We start from the raw sequence: 23,665 nt of genomic DNA, 5'->3' as shown, positions 1-23,665 counted from the left end.
ATTTGCATTTTTAATTGCTTTTCACTATAATTAAGCAGCTGACAATCCTCTCGCAGCAGAGAGGAGGAGGCAGTTTGGAATCATTTTGAGAGTCTTGGTTGCACCGTGTGGGGCCAGGTCAGAGTTACCGTCACTGCACTGCTGCCACCAGCATTTCACCACATTTCTATTTCAATAATAACACATTCAAAATAGTTGATGGCATGAATCTCTGGCCAAAAAACTGAACCTGTTCTTAGAGGCCTTGATTTGAACATCAGCAAGGACCTGCCATGCCCATTACCCAAGGAAGGGCTTTTCCTCCCGGGGCGAGCTCAACTCTTTGGGCCGCACAGTACAAATTCTCGGTTTGCCAGGGTTTGGGTGAGGGTTCTCCCTCTGTGATGAGTGTGGAGCGGAGTTCTGGTGAGCCCTGGCTTTGGGGGGCCTTGCTGAGGGGTACCTGTGGCTCTGACTCCTGGATCCTGACAAGTGGTAGCCAAGCGGTCCCTGAGCGCTCCAGGGCTGACGCTGCCAGCTGGAATCCCCACCTGTGGCATTGTGCAGCGTGAGGCTCTGATTTGCTTTGTTTACCCAATCTCTCCTCACCCTGTGGGCATTTATTCCTTGCCCCAGAGCCACGATCACTGCTTTCATCATGAGCATTTCCCTCAGCAGCAGCTCCATGGCTTTCATTCCCTGAAGGAATTGAAAGCCTTGAGTGCTCTGCCCCAGCGAGACCCAGCTGTGACTTCAGGAGCCCCTGGCAATGGCAAACCCATTTTGAAACCCCCAAAACTGAGCAGCCTCACTTCAGTAAGTGCTACTTCCAGGATTTCTCATCATTTCTCATGTCAAAAGCCCAGATAATTTCATAGGACAATGAGAAGTAGCTCGAGGTCTGAAGTTTGAAATGCCTCAGAATTGTTATAGTGGGATATGCTGAAGGTGAGGGGGAACCTCCATATCTGAAACACCTTTTTGAAAACCAAATCCACCACTCAGATTCTGAAGGCTAAGAAAGCAAATCCCATGTTTATTTAGGACATCAGCAAAGGAGACAAGTGGGTTCTCTCTTCTGGTTCTGCTGCAGGGATTAACAGGCACACATTGGCCTGGGTGATGAAGTCCTTGCTCCATTTGTGCTTGGAAAAAGCTCTGAGCTACCTTTAGGTGTCCAGCTGGGCAGCTGAGAGCTGAATTCTGATCCAAAAGCAGGGAGCACCAATGTTTTGTGGATATTTAATAAAAACCAGTAGTCTCTGAGTGGAGGGAAAACTGCCACAGTTGCTTCAGCAGTTGCTTGGTACTTTCTCTTTAAGTGGCTCATGAGATTTTTAGTTTGGGAATTAAACTGCTTCCTCAATATGTCTCAGTCTTCAGACTTCTGGGCTGATTTTGCAATTGCTCTTCTGGTTTTAATGATCTTTGTTTGCTAGGACAGAATTTTAATTGCTACCTAAACACCTCAGAAGAAATTTAAACAGAACAATTCCATGTGAGAGTTTGAAAATGTTCAAGGGAAAACCTTCAGTGTCAGCCCAGAGCCAAATTTAATAAGCAGGTACTTTCTATGAAAGGAATTTTTGGTGGCTCCCACAATCCTTCTGATTACACCATGATTTTACCTGATGAAGTTCCCAACTGCTCATGATTCTTCAGTCAGGTGCATCTGCTCCTGCACTCATCCATCTGCATTAGGAGCTTTCCCAGTTTCCATAGTAACTGGGCAATTTAACATATCTGCCCTTACAGTATCTTACAGTGAAATACTCTGTCCATTTTATAAATGTGCAGCCAGAGGTGCGGGGAACAAAGTGATTTGCCCGGGGTTACAGAGTTCGTCTGCAGCTGAATGGGGTAAGAACATTGCTTTTTCCAGAGTTCCAGGGAAATGCCGGAGCTGCCAGGCTGCCCGTTCCCAGGGAGGCGCTTGCTGGATCACATCGGCTGAAGGTTGTGTCCCAAGCGTTCCTTTTCTCAGCCTTGGAAAAGAGACTTTCAGAAATGAGGAGGTTGGAGTTGGAGCAGGGTGAGTAATGAAACGAGAAATCAAAACTTGCAAGTAATGTATTCAGCAGAAATGCCAGCCACATTCCTGGGATAAATAACTCCCGATGAATAATTCAACCGGCGTCATCACTACAGGGCACAGGAGCAGGATTGGTTTCTAATTATTTGGCCTTTTCCTCTGTAAAAGTTCAACCCAGATTCAGCCCCCGACATGTTCCAGCTCAGGGTCCAGGTTTTGCTTGTGGCTTGGCTGGACATAGCCCAGGGTCAGCTTTGGAGCTGTGCTGAGCACCTTCATTTCTCTCTGAAACTCCAGGAATTTGGGTTTTTGCAGGGTACAAAGCCACCCTTCAGAAAAAAAAAAAAAAAAAAAAAAAAAAAAAGGCGTCTGGAGCCTCCAAACTTTGTGGAAATAGGAAAACTTTGAAAGCTGTTGAGGAATCCTGGATTAACACAGCACACACGGAGTAGGGAAAAGGCTGGTGGCCTTTGGAACAGCTTCTCACATTAATTTTCTTCCAACGCTGACAGCTTTGATTTATTACCTAAAGGCTGGTTAGAAAACACCCAGACGTGAGTGAAGCCAGGAGTTATGGAAAGAAAAGGAAAAGATGGTAAACACAGTGATGGATAGCACTGGGACACCGACAAAGCCTGCCCTGCTCTCCTGCTGCACCCAAATATTGGCTCCCCGTGAGGATGGGTGTCCAGCCCTGGCAGTGCTGCCTGGAACTGCTCCCAGCAGACCAACCAGGGAGGAAGCTTCTGTTGGGATTTGCTGCCTTCTCATCTGTCACTTATTGGTGATATTGGTGCTGATTTCTGCCTCAGAGTGGGTGTTTGGAGTTGAGCTGATCACTGGGAAGTCCGTGCTGGGCAAAAAATGTTGTTTGCAAGTGCTTCTCACACAGAAATCAAAACGAGATATTATTTCCCAACAGAAATTGGCTAAGATGAGTTAAAGAGAGTTGCCAAAATTATTTGCTGGGGATCCCTGGCTGCTCAGGGCTCTCACAGCCCTTTGCTGGATCAAATTCCTATTTTAAAAAGAAGAGCTGGTCCTGCAAACCGAAGTGAACAAAGTCACTGAGGAGCACGAGTTGTCTTTAATGTCATCAGTGGCTTTAAATATTTAGAAAGCACAGTGTAAACACCTTCAGAGCAGGCAGACAACTCCCCTGGTGCCCAGAATTGTTGGGATGTACAAACAGCCAGCACTGCTCAGGGTGTGGAGCCGCAGCTCCAGACTTTCCACCACAGTTTTACATTCTCGTGTCATTTACAGCTCTTCCTCCAGACCGAGCCTGTTGGCACCGTGTCCCGAAATGTTTCTCATTAGTAAACTTTTCATAACCTCCCAAAACTGCCACAACTGCAGGAGAAAAGGCCCCAGGATGCCAGCTGGAGCTGGCACTTGGCTCTCGGGGCTGTTTGCTTAGCTGGGTTTGAGGGATGTTCCGGCGCAGCTCGCGGGACGTGTGACTGCTCTGACCTGAGCCCCTGGCCCTGCTCCAGAGGACCCTGCACACTCCATGGAATGTGGCAATGCTTTCCACCTGTCTCTTCCATCCCTCACCCCCAGCTTTGAGCCATCTGCTCGTGAACCCCAGCCCACAGCCCTTGGAACACGCTCGGAGCTGGGCTGAATAAAGTAACAATGAGATTGCAGAGCAGCTCGGGGCCTGTTTAATGCTGAATTAGGGGTGAGAGAGCCCTGCTTTTCCCAGGTTCACCATCACACAGCCTCAAAACTCCCAGGAATTCCGATTTCTTTTACCTGCAGAGCCCCTGAGCTGTGTGTGTGACAGGGAGGGGCTGGCACAGCTGGATGCAGATGTTGGGGACATCTTTGTGCCACTTGTTCATCCCGGAGTGCTCTGTGCAGGATGATAGAAGTGCTGCTTTCCTTCAGTTTTCCTGTCAAATGCTGGTTCTTTTGCTGGGAAGGACCAGGGCTAGCCTGGAATTCCCCTTTGGAGATGCAAGAGGTGATGTGGGAGGTGATTCCAGGGGTTTTGGGGTGGTCCCTGCAGCATGACAGAGCTGTGGAGTTATTTCCCAAGGCCTCAATTTTTCCATTTCCCAGGAAATTTGTTAATTTGAGGATGAGTGCTTGGATCTCAGGTTAGTGAAACCCTTTAAACCGATTCAGAACCTTCAGACAATTAAAAAATAGAAATATTTTCCAGGACTCCTCTTCCTTTTCAAATAACCAAGACCATTACCCTAAATATATAAATTTTCCACCAAGACTTTTGTTTAGGCACACTTTACATCACTTCTTATGCTCAGAGCCTGCCTGCTTTACTCCAGCATGGAAAAAAATAACCTGTGAGCTCTGAGTAGTTCTCAGATGCTGAGTTCCAAACTACTGAATTAAATCTGAATGTTGGTGGGTTCTGCACCTCCCCAGTTGTCCATCACTCGCAGGGTTTATTACATTTTAGAGGATGCCCTTGAATCCAGCCACCCCCAGAGATACAGGCTGGACTTTGGGAGCCCAAGGAGAAGGAGGGCACGGAAGAGTCCCCAGAGCTGCTCCAGTTTAGCCACACAGAATTTAAGTTTCCTTTTAAAGAGCAATGTTTGTAGCCTTATTTCTATTTTATAATTTGTTTGCAGATTCCATTTCCCTTCCTCCCTATCTTTTAGGAGTTCCAAAGGAAATCTATTTCCCCCCAATTTAGGTTTTTTTTCATCTAGCAAACATTGGTTTTGCTCTTTTTCCCAGTGTTGTTGTTCCTGCCACAGTTGATGGGGTTTTTTGGAGTTGTTTGGCAGAGGGAATGTCTGAGAGCACTTGTGGGAGTGGGTCCTGCTCCCTCCAAGGAACTTTGGTGCTCCAAGGATCCTGGAGGAGTCTGGTGCTCTGTAGGGATTCTCCTAAGACATCACTTTTAACAGTAGACACTAAAACCAGAGAGCTTTAAACCATTTCTCTTTCATGCAGGGAAAATTCAAAAGGGAGGCTTGGGCCATGTGGAGCCCATAAAAACCAAGGCAAAATGTTTCAAAACTATCTGACATCTGCAGATAGGGTTGGGGTTGGTTTTTTTTAATGTTTCAAAAGTGTTGAATATTAAAAAAAAACCCTCAACAGGAGTTTAAATAAACACAGGCAAGTGAGTCAGTAAGAAGATATAAAATCATCAGGAAAGGCTGAGTTTGTTTTAATACAGGGATTACTGTAAACACTCGCCACGCATGGTAACAATTTGTAGCCCATGTGTTTTGAAATATCATAGCTGGTGTCAATAAACACATTAAAATTCAACTTCAAAGAGCTCTGTGGATATTTGGAGTGTCACGAAGACATTGCAACCTGGGGGTTTGGGATGGAAACAAGTGTGGGAGCAATCAAATAGCTCCTCTGTGAAGGAAGGGATCTTGTCAGGCTGTTAGAGCTAAGCATCTGTGAGGGTGATTATTACTTCTTACGCTCAGAGCGGCTCCCAGCCCCTGATTTCTTTCTGTCTCCCTCCCCTCCTACCCTGACCTGCTGCTTTGGCTCTCCCACCTGCTGGGTCTCTCTTCCCAGGGTTTGTTTCTCCAGGCAGGGACAGCCTGACTGATTCCCAGCTCTGTTGCAGCGAGAATCACAAATTCCATTTGTATCTGGAGCAGGGTGACTGTGGCACAACCTGGGGGTTGTGGGGACAGAGCTCATCTGTGCTTGGGATGTTGTGGGAATTGGGTTCTTCCTGCATTTCCAAGGTGCTTCTCCGCCTGGAGTTCATGTTCTGCCCCAAACAGTGGGTACCACCCAGTCAAGGCATTATAGACCCATGGAATGTCCTGAGCTGGGAGGGACCCACAGGATCATCCAGTCCAATCCAGGCCCTGCCCAGACCCCCCAACAGCCCCACCCTGGGCATCCCTGGCAGCACTGTCCAAACGCTCCTGGAGCTCTGGCAGCCTCGGGGCTGGGACCATTCCCTGGGGAGCCTGAGCAGCACCCAGCACCCTCTGGGGGAAGAACCTTTCCCAAAATCCAACCTAACCCTGCCCTGGCCCAGCTGCAGCCGTTCCCTGGCTCCTGTCCCTGTCCCAGGGAGCAGAGATCAGAGCTGCCCCTCATGGGGAAGCTGTAGAGGAGTTACTGGCTCATTTGGGGTGGATTTGCTCCTCTCACTCGTGTTCCTCTGGTGTCTCTCACCAGCTCTCAGAAAACGAGCCATCCCTCCGTTCCCAAACGAGATCCTGTCACATCAGCACGATCCAGAGCACCAGGTGAGCACGGGCTGGGTTTGATGTCTCACATTGTCTCATCTACAAATTCAATTTCCTGCACTTGAGCTAAACACAAACAGCCCTTCCCCTCATTGCAAACCCCACAGCGCCCAAATGAATTCGCACATGTCCTTTTTTAAGGTGACAGAACCAATCTGAGGGAACAGATGAGCATTCCCGTGTCCAGGTTTAATCATCCCCGTCAAGATTCCCTTGTTTTAATACTGAACCTCATGTTGACAGCGGAGTGCTCCATGTGCAGGCCAGGCAGGATTAAATGGGGCTTCTTGGGGGATGTTTGGAACAACCTTTGCAATGCTGAGGGCACCTGTTGGCATTAATAGAGCAGCGTGTGTGGGAACAGGGGGGAAATCCAGGCTGGCTGGACACGAATATGGAGGGGACTGGGGACATTGCTGACACTTGACACGTGTTGGAGTCGAAGCAGAGTGGAAATAACAGGCACAGGGATGACCCCTGGTTCCGTGTCTTAGGATTTTATCTGGGGTACAAACACCTCTGCGCACAGGCAGCTTTTGCTTGCATTGGAATTGCTGTTTAATCCATATTTTTGTTTGGAACCTGTCCCTGATTCATCAGCACCTTCCTGGAGTCGCTGTAGCACCTTTGCCATGCGAGTTGCAGGAAAGGGTAATTAAATTTAATAGAAGCCACCCTTGCTTTGAAGCTGCCCTGGTTTTAGGGCCACAAGGAGAAGCAATTAAACTCCAGCAGCCACGGATTCAAGCTGAAGGTACAGAGTCATTTATTCATTTTTTTTAAAGGAAATTTCCTCTGTAAACGGATTTGAATTGTCAGATCTGATTGGATTTTAAAGCTATAGAGATTTCCTTCTTTGGGAAATTTTCTCTTGAAGCAAAATGAAATTATTTCAAGATTTCATGGTTTTACCAAAAATTAGTGTTTAAATGAGGTCACAAGGAAAGGGAAAAATATTCCAGAATGCCAGAATCAGTGCCAAAGGTAGTTCTAAATATTTAAAAACAATTTTTAGGAGTTTCCTATAACGGTTCAGTTGGAAAAGGTCTGATTCCAGTGCAGACATTATCCAGAAAAGCAAACTGCTAACTCAGTTAATATTTAGAAGGAGAAAAAATTGTCCTCAACTTCACCAACTCCTGGAAATATTTGTAGAGCCAGAGGCACACATGAAAAACCTCACTGGTTTTCTCCTCTCTTCCCCTCCCAGAGTTCCCAGGTGTGCAGGGATGCAGGACCTGAGCCCTGCGGGAGCAGCACCTTCTCCACTGGGAGATCCTTCCCTCTGAGGTCTCTGGAATATTTGGGGTTTGGACTCTGAACATTATTTTTGACCTCATTAAAAGCATTTCCTTTGGAAACCCAGCAAAACCCCAAAGAGAGTCCAAATATAAATCAATGCAGATGCAATTACTGTGAACCCCCCCCTCCTCTGTGCCTCGGGGCTGGAAAAATCCATCGATTCTCGGGTGTAATTTATCTGGGAAGTAGGAACACCCCACCTCACTTCCAGTGTGAGCCCTGAATCAAAGGCTCTGCGCTGGCCGGATCCCTGGAGGAGGCAGCACTGCCGATGCAGCTGCGAGGGACTGGGAGAACATGAGAGAGAGGACAGGAGACTGGGATCTTGGAGAACTGGGATCACAGAGGACTGGGAGCATGGGGGACTGGGAGCATGGGGGGCTGGGAGCATGGGGGACTGAGAGCATGGGGGATTGGGATCTTGGTGGACTGGGGTCACAAAGGAATGGGAGCCCAGAGGTCTTGGATCACAGAGGACTGGGATTGTGGGGGACTGGGACCATGAGGGAGTGGGATCTTGGTGGACTGGGGTCACAAAGGAATAGGAACACAGAGGTCTTGGATCACAAAGGACTGGGAGCACAGAGGACTGGGAGCACAGAGGACTGGGAGCATGGGGGACTGGGAGCATGGGGGAGTGGGATCATGGGGGAGTGGGATCTTGGTGGGCCAGGGTCACAAAGGAATGGGAGCACAGAGGTCTTGGATCACAGAGGACTGGGAGCACAGAGGACTGGGATTGTGGGGGACTGGGATCATGGAGGATTAGAAGCGCAGTGGACAGGGAACACAGGGGACTGGCATCTTGGGGGACTGAGATCACAGACTGGGGTCTTGGTGGACTGGGATCATGGAGGACTGGGATCATGGAGGACTGGGATCACAGGGATCATGGAGGACTGGGATCACAGGGATCTTGGAGGACTGGGATCTTGAAGGACTGGGATCACAAAAGACTGGGATCACAGGGGACTGGCAGCTCGATGGAATGGTTCCTATTTGTGACTGGAGGACCTGGAAGGTTCTGGCTTAGCTCAGTGCCAGGAGCCGCCGTGGATCAGCACCATTCCCACCCGGGATGTCTGGCTCCCTGTGGTCAGGAATCAGCCCCCTGAGCTCAGCCAGGCTCTGGACACTGTGAGGTCAGCTGGAGTCTCTGTTTGGTTATTTCTGCTCTTGTGGCACGCTCCAAATGCAAACCTGGCATGTTTGGAGTGAGCCTGAGGGATGGCTGGACAGGGGAAGGAACCCAGACCTAAGGGACGTTTTGTGTGTTCCTTTCCTGATGGAAATTGGGGCAGATGCATCCTGGGGTGGGCATGGAGAAGGTTTGGAGGTGTCTGTGTGGACAGGGAAGCTGAGAGCTGACTGGGGCCCATCAGTCCTTTGTGCCCCGAAGAAGAAATGGCTGAGATGGAGTTGGAAATTGTCCAGGCCGGGCTGGTCCTGGGCCACCACATGGTCCCTGCCAAGGCCATCACCTGCCAGGTGGCACTGCCAGCCTGGATTTCAGGCTGAGGTGTCACCAAACACCTGGTGAGTACCCAAACTCCGGGGCAGAGGGAAATTGTCAGGGATATGCAGCACGAGCTGCGCTGTGTTGCTTCAGATTTCAGCCAAAACATGCAGGAAAAGGCAGAAAAACTGAGTTGTGAGGACATTCTCCCTGATGGATGGGCTGTCAAGGCAGGAGAGCCTGAAACTTCCAATTCCAAGCTCCTGAAACTCCCACAGCAGCAGAAATCCCAGGGCTGGGGGTTGGGAGGATGGTCCTCTGGAGCATCACCAAGTGTTGGGAGCATATCCAGCCCAAATTCCTCAAGAATGTGCTCCTGTTGGGCAAGTTCCCTCCTTTCCAAGCTGGCAGAGAGGCTTCTGAAGGAGCTCCAGGCAGGAGTTCCCAAGGCAGCTCATGTCAGGGCTGTTTCTCCCCGAGGCTGGATGTGCTCCATGTGGGTTGGTGCTTCCATGCTTGGCAGCTTAGGAGCATTTAGGAATATGGGGACTACCAGGGGAGACCATAATGAGGTTGGACCAGCAGTGCTCCAGAGAAAAATCCTTTTGAAAATTTCAGTAGGACCATCCAGGAGGTTTTTGGGTTTTTTTAAGTGCCAATCTGACCAGCTGGAGAGCAGTTAATAAATCAGTACAAAAATAATTGATTTATAGTAAGTGATTTTATAGCTTACTGAAGAAAGGTCCCTTGTGCATTGGGCTAAAGAAAGAGCCCTTGTTGGGAGCACTATTGGCCATCCAAGATGTTGGGTTTAATTCTCGAAATGTGTTGATCCCTGCTAGAACTGCAAACAGTTTGTCAGACTTTTAAACGCTCGGGAAGGAGCCCCCTCCACGCTGTGCCCGCAGGGACTGGCTCCGTGCCACTCCCTGTAAGCTGCCAGGGACTGGGAAGAGAAGGGGAAACCAGGGGGCTCAGGGGGGCTGTGACCCTTCCCCATGGCCCTGGGGATCTCCTGCAGGAGCTCCACGGTTGTTTTTGCTCACAAAACGAGTCGGTCTGGTTGTTAAAGCAGAGGTGCTCTCACATCTCTGCGCTCTCGGCAGCCTTCCTGTGGGATTGGCTGTGGCACATCCCATAAAACATCGTCTCTGTTTGTCCACCCCTGGAGTTTCACCACTATTGCAGCGTCAGAACCGTGTGAGTTTAAATTTAGATAATAATGTTCATTAAAATTAGTAAATTAGAGAGCATGAAGTGAGAGGTACCTGACTTGGGGTCATTCTTAGAGGACTGCTAAAGAAAAGTTTTAATGTCAGGGATCTGAGGGATCAATCCCAAGCTGGCATCAATCCTCTTTGGATAAAGCTGGATATACTGGAGGAAGTGATATCTCTGTGCCTTATCACCAAGTGCTGGGGGAAGTGATGATCTTGCAAACTTTTGCTGAAATTATTGAACAAATCTGCCCTGCCATGCTCAGTGTTTATAAATAATTCCACTGGTGTAAATATCCTGGCTAAGTGAGCCAAGGAATTCCTGGGAAAGGTGCGAAATTCCAGCAATTAAATTTGAATTCAATTAAATAACTTCTGTGTTTACAGAGACCTTTATCTGCACCTGCCACATCAGTGCACTGCTTCCAGGCAGGCAAGAGGAATCCCACCAGAATTTCTGCTCGACCCTGTGATTTATAAATTGTTCAGGAGCGACTGGGGGAAATCCCCTGAAGATGCACCTGAGAACTTAGGAATCTGCTCAGGACTGACAGGAGAAGAGCTGGAATCTGCCTCGTTCACCCTTCAGTCCCAGGGCCTGCCGGTGCTCCTGCAGCTCCGGAGATGCATCTCCAAACTCATGGATGCCCTCTGCTGCCTTGGGACGAGCAGTCACCTGTCACCTCTTCCCGCGGCCCTGGCAAGGATCAGGGGCTCTTTTCCTGCTCCTGCAGGACATTCCCAGGGCTTTGGAGAAGGCACGGCCACCCCTGGGCTCAGCCAGCCTCGGCAGGGCACGGGGGAAATCAAATGGGCTGGAAGGACGTGGGCAGGGGAGCAGAGGGCGATTTAGGAGAACTCCACAAACCCCACCAAACCTCATTTTCTCCATGATCAAGAATAAATCAAAGAGTTGTGAGAGAAACCACAAGGTTTTCCTGCTCCAGAGGCTTCCCAAATTTGAGATCCATGTTATTGCCATCAAGTTAATGCAAGAATTCAGAGCTCTCTGGAGCTGTTCTGAAATCAGGATTAGCAATCCTCCGGTCTGTGGTGTCACCTTCCAGCAGCCCACTGGAAAAGGGTGAGCAAAAAGGGATGGCTGGGGACAGTTTAAATATTCCACAGCTCCCTGAGTTTCGTGTGGGGAGGGATTTTCTGTGGCTGAAGTGTTTAATCTAAGGCAAATAAATTTTTTTTTAAATGCACCAAAGGTGTGATGCAAAATAAAAATGGAAAAATAAACTGTGCTGGAAAGCAGAGGGAAACCTGGATGAGCAGAATGGGGGGGAAGGGAAGGGAAAGGAAGGGAAGGGAGCTCTGCAGACCCAGCACAGACACAAGCTGTGCTCACAGAGTGACACCCAGAGAGGTCTGTGAGTGCTTTTAAAGAGACTTCACCCTCACAGAGCACTGCTGATGTAATCCCAGATGGGTCCATTGATACAGAGCTCATTTTGCATCCAGGGACCCAGGTCAGCTCCTCCCAGCTGAAAATCCTTCAACAGCCCATCATTACTGGTGTTCAGCACCCCAGGACTGGGCTGGCCTGGCTGTTTCCATTCCCCTTCTCAGGCACGACTTTGCTCAAGGGCACACCACAAGATAGCAGAACTTGGCACGTGTTCCCTGACTCCAGACTCGTTCCAGCCTCCTGGCCACCTTGTGTTGCCATGGCTGCACAGGGCACCAGGAATTCATTCCCTTGCTTTAATTTCAGTTTTGCTTTGGAGGGTCTGAGGTCTCAATCATTTGGGACTTGATTCCGTCATCTCCTTCATACCACAAGGAGCTGCAGAAGTCCTTCCTCTGATGGATTCCCACCTGTGCTGTGGGTACATGGAGGATTCAAATTGTAGATTCATCCAGGCAGGGTGTGGAGTCTCCCTCTCTGGAGATATTCCAAACCCACCTGGATGCGTTCCTGTGCCACCTGCTCCAGCCTTGGATGAGCTCCAGAGGGCCCTTCCAATCCCAGCTATCCTGGGATTCTGTAAACTCCTGGGGTCTTTCTGGTCTCAGGAAAGCAGCACCAGTCTGGTGAGCAGAGGACTGGTTATGAGGATTAAAGAGTGGGAGCCAAATGCCATCACTCCAAATTTCCCCCTTTTCCTTCTTCTCCCCCAGATTTCTGTGCTGACCATGATGCCACAAGGTCTGGAGTATCCCTTGGCTCAATTGTGGTCACCTGTCCTGGCTGTATCCCCTCCCAGCTCCTTGTGCATCCCAATCCACTCCTGCTGGGGTGAGGAGCAAAGGCCTTGGCTCTGTGCAAGCATTAGTGAAAACATCCCGTTGTTATCCACACTGCTCCCAGCACAAACCTCAAACAGCCCCACACCAGCTACCAGGAAGAAAATTAACTTTATCCCAGCAAATTCTGGTCATTTCTCCTTCCTTCCCTCCCCAAGCCTCATTTAAGTTCCAATCCAGCAGCAGCTCCTTATTTTCTTTTAAATGTCGAACTATTCATCATTTTGCACTTTGCCCGTTTGCCGTGAGTTTGAAGGTTTTATGGGCACTCTGTGCTGTCGGCCCAGGACAATGCTCAGTGCTTACCCCAAACAATGCAGTTCTTGTCACCCTGCCCGTTGTTGGTGCAGGCTCTGGAGAGCTGCACGCGAGCTCTGTCCCTGTGATCACACTCACCATGAAACCCTGCACTCAAACACACACTGGGCAGTCCTTGTCTTCATTATTCCAGTCTCCTGTCCCTCACCCACACTGGAAGGTGCTCTTGCCCTGCCCTGCAGGTCTCAGGGAGGATGGTGATGGGCAATTTGTCCCAAAATCAGCTGGGTACAGCTGCTGAGGGCAACTCCTCTGAAGGGACGCAAAGAAAAGCTGGAAAAGGAGCACCTTTGTTTTCTGAGTGATGCTGAGAGAGCTCAGAACAGGGCCAGCAGGCAGGGCCAGGGCTGAATTATCCAGATAAATTGGGTTTTTCTTCCCCATCCATGGTCGGAATGAAGGGATTCCAGGCAGCCTGGCCCTGGCAAATCCAGCAGCTCCTCGTGGGAGCATGGCAGTGACCAAAGATCCTTGGAAATGCAGCAGTAGCTGTCCCAAAACCCAGGAATGCCTAAGGAGCATCGAATCATGGAATGGTTTGGCTTGGAAGGAACCTCTAAATCCCATCTAGTCCAACCTCCCTGCAATGAGCAGGGACATCTTCAACCAGACCAGAGCTCAGAGCCCCGTCCAGCCCAGCCTTGGATGTTCCCAGGGATGGGCCACGAGGAGGGATAGGGCTGCAGTGCAGGAATGTCCTGCAGATCTGGTGTGAAACAGCCTCTGGAACATTTGGAAGTGGCCAGGAAGCATAAGGGGCAGGAAAACACCAGCCCAGCACTGAGCATGAACAACTCCATCCCGTGATTTACTGAGCACTTTGCAGGTCCAGCTCCATTTCTCCCACTTTGGAAACATCCAGGTGAGTCCCTGAGTGTGAGGGGCTTGAGATGAAGGGGGGAAGAACATTCCAGAGCTTTTCCAGGTGGAGGTGTCCCTGCACGGAGCAGGGTGAGAGGGGTCATGCAGTCGTTACCCCCAGACCCACACGTGCACCCACACACACACTGATTTTATTAAGCCATTCCATGCAAGGATTTTATGGATGTATACATATATTTTTTTTTTATTTGGAAAACTTCAGAGTGCTGGTTTTTCACACGCAGTAAAGTTAGTTTTGCTGAGATTCATTAGTCCCCTTTCCCCCTGTGTGTAAATGGATCTCTCTCAGTTATGCAATGCAAGGGTACACAACCATGAAAAGTGCAGAGCCAGCCAAAAAAAGCATTGTTCTGAACTCGGACGTGTAAAATATTCATATTCAATAATAAAAAAATAAAAAAAACCCCAGCCCTTAATAAAAAATTCACGGTGTAAAATATGCATTGTCCTCCCATCCCCAGGGCTGCAGCCCTTTCCAGACCAACACGTTCCGGGGGTTTTCACTGCCTCGTTAGACTCGATTAATTCCAAACCAATTCACCCACAGCCATCCCGGGATTAGGTGCCTAAATGGACTCTGATTTCTCAGAGGGCACTGGATCTGTGGCTGCAGGAACAGCTGGCAGGAGCTGGGGCTGCTCAGAGCACCAGGGGTGTGTGTGGCAGGTCTGGGCACCCAGCGCCACGCTGGGCATGGGCACAGCCAGGAGAGCTCTTCCAGCAGGGTTTGCATCCTCTCCTCACCCTTCTGTCTTAATGAGCAAATTCCCAGGGGCTGACGGGGCTGAGCAGCTCCCCAGGGAGGAGGGAGAACATTGGGAACTCCCTGAGGTGTCTCCATCCCTCTTGCCCTGCAGAACCTCCCGTGGAGTTCTGCCCACAGGGAGGAAGGAATAGAATGATCCCGTTGTGCCAGAGGGAAGCAGAGACAGGTGGAAAGAACCACCTGCCTCAGAACCTGGCTGAAGGATGCAGCAGTGGGATTTTCTCCAAAACTTCCTCCCTCTCTGCTCTCTAAAACTCCCTCCCTCTGCTCTCTGGGACAAGGACAGGACCCAGGGAATGGCTGCAGCTGGGCCAGGGTTAGGTTGGATATCAGGGAAAGGTTCTTCCCCCAGAGGGTGCTGGGCACTGCCCAGGCTCCCCAGGGAATGGTCCCGGCCCCGGGGCTGCCAGAGCTCCAGGAGCGTTTGGACAGCGCTGCCAGGGATGCCCAGGGTGGGGCTGTTGAGGGGTCTGGGCAGGGCCTGGATTGGACTGGATGATCCTGTGGGTCCTCCCAGCTCAGCATATCCTGACTCCATGATTCTACGATTTAATTCAGGTTTTTCTGCATCCCCACCTAGCTCTGCTGCTGCCTCAGTGTGTGTGTCCCAGGGGGTGACACAGAAGGACAGCACAGGACAGCACAGAGGGGTGTCTGAGCAGCATCACCTGGGACTGGAACTAAACCACCAGGCCCTACTCAAGAGGTGTCCTGAGCTGCTCTTGTGTCATTTAAAGCCACTAAGCAGGACCCAGGAGCCCAGCACTGCGGGGGAATATTAAAGTGTTATTATGAACGTTGCTAAAAAAAAAGAGAACTCGGGAATACGAGGAAGGGCTGTGGCACTCCAATTTTCTGAAGATATATGGGAAAGAAGAATGAGAAACTCCAAAAAAACAATGCCTGAGATGTTTCCTTTATCTAAAGATCAACCAGTTCAATGTTTTACACAGAACAAGTCCCCAAGAGCGTAAATCAGGGCCTGGAAGAGATGTTTTAAAAAGGCCTCCAAATATAATTTCTTTACCTCCCACGTTCTCAGGCCAAATATTTTAAAAGGAAAAGCATGTGGGACAGAGAGCACAGGATATTATCCATGTCTTTAAGGACCATTCCCAGCAAGGTGATTTGTTCTGTGTCCCCAGTCTGATATTTATAAACAAGGAAAGGAAGAAGAGGAAGAAAATTCAGAAAAATCTGATGTTGGGAAAGCTGGGACCACGAGTGACAGTATGGGAATAATAAAATGTGCCGTGATGTGACAGCTGTCAGTCATGGCTGGGATTTTTGGTGGGAAAAAGGATCAGGAATTGTTCTTTCTCACTTCTATTGGGTGTCAGATTTGAGCCACAGCACTGGGATGCCTGGGAGGGAACTGGGAGGATGAAATGAAGGGACTGGGAGGATGAAATGAAGGGGATTGGGAGGATGAAATGAAGGGGATTGGGAGGATGAAGGGAACTGGGAGGATGAAGTGGAGGGGACTGGGAGGATGAAATGAAGGGACTGGGAGGATGAAATGAAGGGACTGGGAGGATGAAGGGAAGGGGATTGGGAGGATGAAATGAAGGGAATTGGGAGGATGAAGGGAACTGGGAGAATGAAGTGGAGGGAATTGGGAGAATGAAGTGAAGGGGATTGGGAGAATTAAATGAAGGGAATTGGGAGGATGAAGTGAAGGGAACCAGGAGAGTGAAGTGCCCTGAGTGGCTTTGAGTAACATCCCACCCTCCCCATCCCAATTCAGTACATCCACCTCCATCCCCTGTCCCTCAGTGCTCCTGCAGCCTCTGGGAGTTTCCTACTTGTTTTGCCAGGAATCTCTCCCTGAGAACAGAGAGGGGAACTCGGTGGTGTCAGAAACATTTCTCCCCCTGAGGTTCCCCAGACAGCTCGGATCAAGTGTGACCCTGCTGATGTCAGAGCCTCGGACTGACCCAGGATCCCCCCGGCCCTTGTAATGCAGAGGAGCTGAGGAGATCTGGAAAGATTCAGCCCCTCAGATCCTTTGCTACCCTGACAAATCCAAGTGGAAATACAGGCGCTGCCAAAGCTGTTTCATTCCCGGATTCCTACGGAAAACAGCGTTTTCAGCACGGCACAGCAGAGCAGGGGAGCGGTGCTGGTGGTCTGATGACACCCTCTGAAGGACTTTCAGCCAAAATAATATGGATTTCCTGGAAGCACATCCCCCCAGAGGAAGAAATCATGGATGTTGAAGGTATCCAAGACAACAGCCCAGATGCTGATTCCAGCTCTGCTGCTGCAAAGCCGCCGCCTTCAGTGGATTGATTCAGAACTGTGGGGTTTTTTCTGCTGAGATCATTGTTCCTTTATGAGGGGAGGGATGGATCCCTGCATATCCAGCATGCCTGGATAACCTCCAGCTTGCAGCCTCGGAAGTTACATTTCCAGACTCATCACAGGCTTTCCAGGGCGAGTCACCAACATCTGGGTTCATCCCATCTGACCTCTATAACTAAACCCAAAAGCTTTAAACCCTGATTAAGACAAGGCAGAGAGACAGACTTCACCTGCACATGAGCTTCTGAGCTTTTATCATCTCCATTTACTGAAAATAAAATCTTTTGGGACTGGGTTCCTGATTTATGTGTCTTCTTTATGGATGTCAGTAGAACTGATGGCGCTGAAATGCTGTGGAAAAGGTGAAATCCACGTTCAGAGTGAGATTATTTTTGTGACTGGAAAGTTGTACCTGAAAGCTGGAAGAAATGAACAAGCAAAAATGTTACTGAGGATATTTAAAAGTGAAAAGAGATGTGGTCAACATCCTCCCCATTCAATAGAATTAACTCAGCCCTAATTCCCAGTGCCAGACCCCCAAAATCTCCAGTCCAGGCTGCCAAAGTCATTTAACAGCAATTCCATCAGTCTGACCCATGTCCAAAGGCTTTTAATCCCAGTTTATGTTTACCAGGAAGTGTCCAAGTCATGAGCAACTGTGTGGGGTTGTTCCTTCAGAAGCCACAGAAGTGATTAAACCCAACAATAATCCATGAAATTACATCAAATTTTTTTTTCTCCTCGCATGTCCCGGGGAATTCCCCAACTCCAGACCCGTTCCAACTGGCACCATCCCGCACTTGAGCTCCAATATCAGTGGAGTCTGTGATGGTTCCAATTTTTCTGGTGAGGAATTACATTAAATCCAAATAATTCTTTCCATGGGGGATTACAGAGCCACTCTGGTTTCAAACATTCCCATCCAGGAGGGAGGAACTTCTTCTTGGGTGTCTGTCCCTGCCTTGGTTGTGAGAGATATTTAGCTTATCTAGGCATAAACCCATTTCATTAATTCCTAATAATTTAATTCCTAAAGGAAGCTGATGGAACAGCCCATCATAAATCCAGTCTTTGCATTTTGGCCGAATTCCCTTGGATTACTAATTGCACATAAATTACGTGACTCAGTGCTCTCCATTTCAGTGACTGAAATGCTTCTGCCCGAGATAAAAACTCACCTGGAGGAGCTGTCAGCCACTGCTGGATGTGGCTCCCATTTGAGGGGTGAATTGCTGCTGGTTAACAAGAGTCTGGATCAAATGTCCATCCTCAAAAATCAGGATTTTCTGTTCCACTACCAGAGCCTGCTTCAGGGATTGTTTTTGGCAGTGGGGTTTAGAGCAGGAAAATAGGAAATGAACTGGAAAAACTCGAAGACTGCAGCAAACAAGAAAATCCTGGAAGGAACACACTCTGGAGATCCGCCCTGGCCATTAATAACATGGAAAGATTTCATTAGGGAAAGGGAGAGGGAAGAGAGGAAGAAAGGATGTCCAAGGAGGAGCACTGGTGTGCATGGGATAAAAATCCTGCCTTAAACCCCACACTTCTGGTTACAGATCATGGAATCAAAGAGTCACAAAACCATTTAAGTTGGAAAAGACCTCCAAGATCACAGAGTCCAACCTTTGGCCAGTCCCCACCTTGTCCCCAGCCCAGAGCCCTGAGTGCCACCTCCAGCCCTTCCTTGGACACCACCAGGGATGGGCACTCCAAACCTCCCTGGGCAGCCCCTGCCAAGGCTGAGCACCCTTTCCATGAGGAAATTCCTGCTGGAACGTGGCCCATGGGGTCTGAAAGGGCTGCAGGGGCCGGATTGCTGAGGGCTGTGTGGGGCTGAAGGTGCTCAGGGGAGATGCTCCAAACCCAAACCATGGCAGGAGCAGCTCCCTTGCACCAAGGCCTGGAAATAAAGCAAATTAAGTTTGTTAAAGACACCGCGGTCACTTAGAGAAGGAATTTTTTCTGATGAAGAAACCCTTTCTGCCCCCTGCTGAGGAGCACCTTGCAGGGGGAGCAGCCCCCAAAATAAGGGGGGGCATCATCTTCAATTCTTCCCCTTCCCAGCCCACAGCTCCCCGTGGCCACTCAGGCCCTGCTGAAGGAGCCAAACCCCCAAAACCTCCTCTGTGGCAGGGGTGGCACCTGAACCCTGACACCCACAGAGCCCCAGGCGTGGGCACAGCCGTGCCCGTGCCTCAGGGTGCTCTTACCCACCCTGACAGCGCCCAGGGAAACGCAGAGCCCAGGAAATTATCCTGGAAAAAGGGAAATCTGGCTCTGTCCCCTGTCCCCTCCCTGCCCCCTCGTCACTGCCACCTCTCCCCTGCACGGGGGCCCTGCAAAGGTCCCCAGTAGCCAGAGAGCCCCGTGACACCAAACGCCTCTGGTTGCTGTCACCTACAAGCAGTGCTTTTGGCTCAATATATTTTTGCCTGGAAATTGTTTTCCCCTTCCCTGTGCCACTCTGGAGGTGACTGTCTGTGCTTTTGTGTCCCTTCTGAAGTGAAGTGCAGCCCATTAAACCTCCCACCACAGCAAAACCTGAGCAGAGCAATTTAAAACCCCCAGGTTTTTTTTGTTTGCCAAAAGTTTTTGCACCATTATGTCACATCCTATACGTCAGAATTTGCTGGGAAAAACTCGTTTTGGGGTGGTTTTTTTAAATTTCTTTTCAGTGTTCCTGCTCTCTCCTGGAAATAGAAACATCAGCAGGTCGAATGACCTGAGGGTTTATGTATTTCCAGGGTAGGTGGGAGGAAGTTCAGCCTTTGTGCTCACAAAACATTCTGAACATTGGAAATATAATGAGCATTAATGAGTATGAAATAGAGACCCTTTGGGATCCATAACCACTAACTCAGCCGTCCCAGAGTCCCCAAAGCTGCCACAATTCCCTTTCCCAAGTCACTGCAAGCATATGGAGGGGAGGAGGAGCTGTGATTTGAGTGACCCAGGATGAGCTTTACATATCCCTGGAATCAACAGCAGCCCAGCCAAAATCCATTAATTCTCTGTCTTCGGCCTCGGGGAGCTGAGATGTTTCAACATGTGGGGTTTTCCTCTCTCTGTCGTGGAATGGATCTCAGTTTACACTGAGGAAATCACTTGTGGGTGATGAGCAGGAGCCTTTGCAATGTTTGTGGTTTTCTCGCTTTGTTAAAAGAAAATTTAGGAGTTTTAGGCACACAGTGGGGATGTCTCCAGTCAGTCAGAGAGCTTGGAGAATCACAGAATCACGGCATGGTTTGGGTTGAAAAGGAGCTTGAAGACCACCTCATTCCACCCCCGTGCCACGGGCAGGGACTACTTCTGCTATCCCACGTTTCTCAGGCAGAATTTTTCTCTCCTGCTCTTCAAACACTGACAAATCCATGAAGGAATTCCCTGCATGGACAAAGCAGCCCCCCCAGCTGGAGCAGCCACCACGCGTGGTGCTGCCCTGGACAGTGACAGGATTTTTTCTTGCTTTTTAGTTCATCAGGGGAAGTTTTCCGCTTGTGGACTCCTCCCTGTACCTCCTCATGACCTGGAGGCTCCCCATCCTCTCGGAGACCTTTACCTGATTTGGGGTAGTGAACTGAAGGCTGGTTCACAGCTCCAGGGAAGAGAATCCGAGTCCTCACACCCAAATCCTGGTTTATATGCCCGGTTTGTGCACCTGCACTGCATCACTAAAGTTTACACTGAGGAAATCACTTGTGGGTGATGAGCACCAGCCAAGGCCGGGGTGGTTCTGGCAGGAGCCTTTGCAATGTTTGTGGTTTTTTCGCTTTCTTAGAACAAAATTTAGCAGTTTTAGAGTCTCTGCTCTGCTGGCACAGAGGTCAGGCTGGGATGGGGCTGGGGGAGAGGTTTGCTTCAAATTCATTCATCTCCCCCAGGTTTGCTGGGGCCTGGTGTGGATCCCCAATTCCTGCGCGTCAGGAGAAATCTCCGCAGAGGGAGAAGGGAACAGCAGGTGCAGCCCTTGAAAGGAGGAGAAAGCCCATTCCTTTTCTAGAAAATGTGAAGGGCAGGAAGCATCGAGGCTGGGAGGAAATCGAAGGAAAAGTGGGAGCGAGTGGAACTCCAGAACTGACACAGGAAGGGGTTTGGGAGACCTGGGTTACTGCAGGAATGCTGTCGGGTTTGGGGTGAAACGTGGTGCCTGTGCAGCAGTTTTGGGCAGCAGTTTGGTCAGGAGATGAAGGTGACAGTGTCTGAAAAGTCAGGAGACAATAACTAGTGGCTGATGCTACATCAGACAGCAATAATTAGTGCCAGGCTAACGAGCAAACACTGGAAAGCACAGCAGGTTCTCCTGTCGTGCCCCGGCGTGCCCCGAGCGGCGCCGGTGCCGGTGGCTTTGTGCCATGGGCTGCTGCTGACACTGGTGGTGCCCCTCTGAGGGGGTTCTTTTGGAACTCGTGGCTCGTGTAGGAACCCAGAGTGCCGAGAATATTTCTCTGCCTCTTTTTAAGGGTTTTTACCCCCCTGGACACCACTGGTATAGCTTTAAACCTTGGAAAAAATTAGATAACAACTAGAAAATGCAGTGGTGGGAATTAGGTGATAGACTACGATGTGAGATTGGCACAGGGTGAAAAATTTAGAGGTTTTAGGCTTCTCTTTATAGTAAATAGATAAGAGTAAGAAATATCAAAATGGAGGATTGTTGTTGTTCTCTAAACCTTCTTCTCTTTCTTCTACCACTCCATATTCTGCAGTAAAAGTAGTTTGGATTGATTGGATAGAAAATGCCGCAGTTCCTAGTCGTGTTACTGAATAATTGGTAAGAAAGTAAAAATAATGTATGTTTTTAGTAACTATTGGTTAAAATGTCTTTAAAAGGCTGTGTACATCTTGATAATCAGGCTTTCTCGCTCTCACTCCTACTTTACTTCTTTCCATGCTGTACCTGGGTCACGCTAGTGGCTCAGTTCCTCTGATAAGACTTAATAAACAACTATCTGGGAGCATTGAAACTAAAGAAGACGTCTTGCTTTATCTTTTAAACTCCTTGCGAGGACTTTCAACAAGTCCTCTCCCCTCAGGAGAGACTCAATTTATGGCACAATAAAGTGTCACAGGTGGGACCTTGGAAGAGTTCTGTGAGGAGAGGAGGGAGGCCTTGGTGATTTCCAGCCTGAGGAATGACAGTGGTTACCTCGAGGGGAAGGGAAGGAGCTGTGCCCAGACGAGCAGAGAGGCTCTGGGTGCTCTGTGGTGCTGATGGAGCTGCCAAGGACAGCCAAGTGCCTTCCCTCCCTCTTTCCCTGTGGATAACTCCCAGAAAAGCTGAATAATTTCATTTTGTGCGTGAAACAAAATTTAGAATTTCTGCTTGACGGCCACCGGCGCCAACTTGGAAGCTTTTTATGGTGCTGGAGGGCAAATGGCACCTGAGCCAAGGTCCTGGAGCACAGAGAGGAGGAAAACTGGTTGCAAACTGGGTGAGAACCATGAGGAATTGTCCTTTCTGGAGAACCCAGCCGTGTTGGAGCTGCACATTCATCTGCTTCTGTTAAAGAAACACACAGCTGCTCTCTGCCTGCACTTATTGTTTAATTCATTCATGCTGCTTGTTGGAAACACCATCGTTAAAGTCCTTCTGGGGCAGAGTTTGCTTTAAAGAAAACTCTCCATGGAAAAGACTTTCCTTTAAATTTAGTACAAAAGAAAAGCCCAACCAGTTTTATTTATAGATCAGGGCATGAGAGATTTTCAGTGCTCAAGCCAGTGCTCTATCTCTGTTTCTCCCATAAAAACATGGTTAGCATTTTTCTCATCCTACCAGAACAAAATTCTTTTATTGAGATTTTTTTTCCCCCTTTGCTAAAATGCAGCCACTTGAATGAGGGACAGAAAAATCCTGGACTTACCCACTGAATAATTTAATGAGTTGTGATTCTGCTCTTGGGTGACGTGAGCTGGGTTTTGGTAATTCTTTAATAGATCATCTCTTACTTCTGTGAGTTTGGGACAGTTCATACACCTAAGGCTGTATTTCCCAGAGATCCGTACCAGATGTGTGATAAATTTGGGAGTTTTATTAATCTGGAAGCATCCAGAATTTCCTTGTGGAATGTCTGCTTGTAGGAGCAGTGAGAAAATGGGTAAATGGAGACGTGGTCAGAATTCTGGCTTTCCATAAATCTGAGTGATAAAATGAACAATTTCATGTCAGTTTGTGTTTCATGGGAGGGGAAAATGTTTCATTTGGTTTTTTGGTGAATGACAACACTGCCAACACATTGATTTCTATTTATTCACAGTTAAATGCAGAATTTTGGGTGTCCTTGTTTAAAGTGATGTTTTTCCATTTCCTGGTGAAGGTGGGTGGTGATAACCAGGTCCAGCAGTAAAAATTAAAGGATAAGGTAGTTATTGAGCAGAACTCTCACCTGCTTTGCTGGCAGGCCTTTCATAGAGCTCATTGTCAGCTCAAAACGAGCTGCAACTCTCAACTGCTTAAAAAATAAACTGGGGACAATGGCTGCTCATTCCCTTGCTGATATTTTGACATTTTTCCATTTTAGTACTTCCCAGTCATTCTGCAGCCCTTGTTGTGCCCTCCCAGCCCATATTTGGTGGCTGACACACTTCAGAATCAAATGTTTCACAGCCTGGATGGTTCCCTCCACTGAACTTTGGGACAAAATCACTGATTACGACTCAACTTCCCTTCCAAATGTCCAGTCCTTTCGTGCTCTGTAATCGAGTCACATTCTGGGTTGCTTGAGAGAGGAGTTAAAAAGCTTTTAGTAGTGATTTTACAGAAAAAATGTTCCCCATATGAAGGAGTGCTGTCCCTTATAATGCCCCCGAGCAGCTGGAAGTGTCCAAGGCCAGGCTGGATGGGGCTTGGAGCATCCTGGCATAGTGGGAGGTGTCCCTGCCCATGGCAGGGGGTGGGATGGGATGGGATGGGATGGGATGGGATGGGATGGGATGGGATGGGAT

The 23,665-nt window shown here is 49.0% G+C and overlaps 1 long non-coding RNA gene across 2 annotated transcripts; it reads left to right on the top strand.

Moving 5' to 3' along the window:
• Nucleotides 1-1,116: 1,116 nt before the first annotated feature.
• Nucleotides 1,117-11,389, top strand: LOC121666423. Of its 2 annotated transcripts, none has more exons than XR_006016662.1 (3): nucleotides 1,117-2,011; nucleotides 6,152-6,222; nucleotides 10,585-11,389. It is a non-coding gene; the product is annotated as an uncharacterized LOC121666423 (long non-coding RNA). The 2 variants fall into 2 exon arrangements; XR_006016663.1 differs by lacking the exon at nucleotides 10,585-11,389 and adding an exon at nucleotides 6,823-6,970.
• Nucleotides 11,390-23,665: the final 12,276 nt, after the last annotated feature.

Source organism: Corvus kubaryi, unplaced genomic scaffold (genome assembly GCF_017639235.1).
Source record: "Corvus kubaryi isolate FWS band 111438036 unplaced genomic scaffold, C.kubaryi_AGA036_p1.0 37352, whole genome shotgun sequence".
Lineage (NCBI taxonomy): Eukaryota > Metazoa > Chordata > Aves > Passeriformes > Corvidae > Corvus > Corvus kubaryi.
This window is presented reverse-complemented; position numbering and strand designations above follow the sequence as displayed.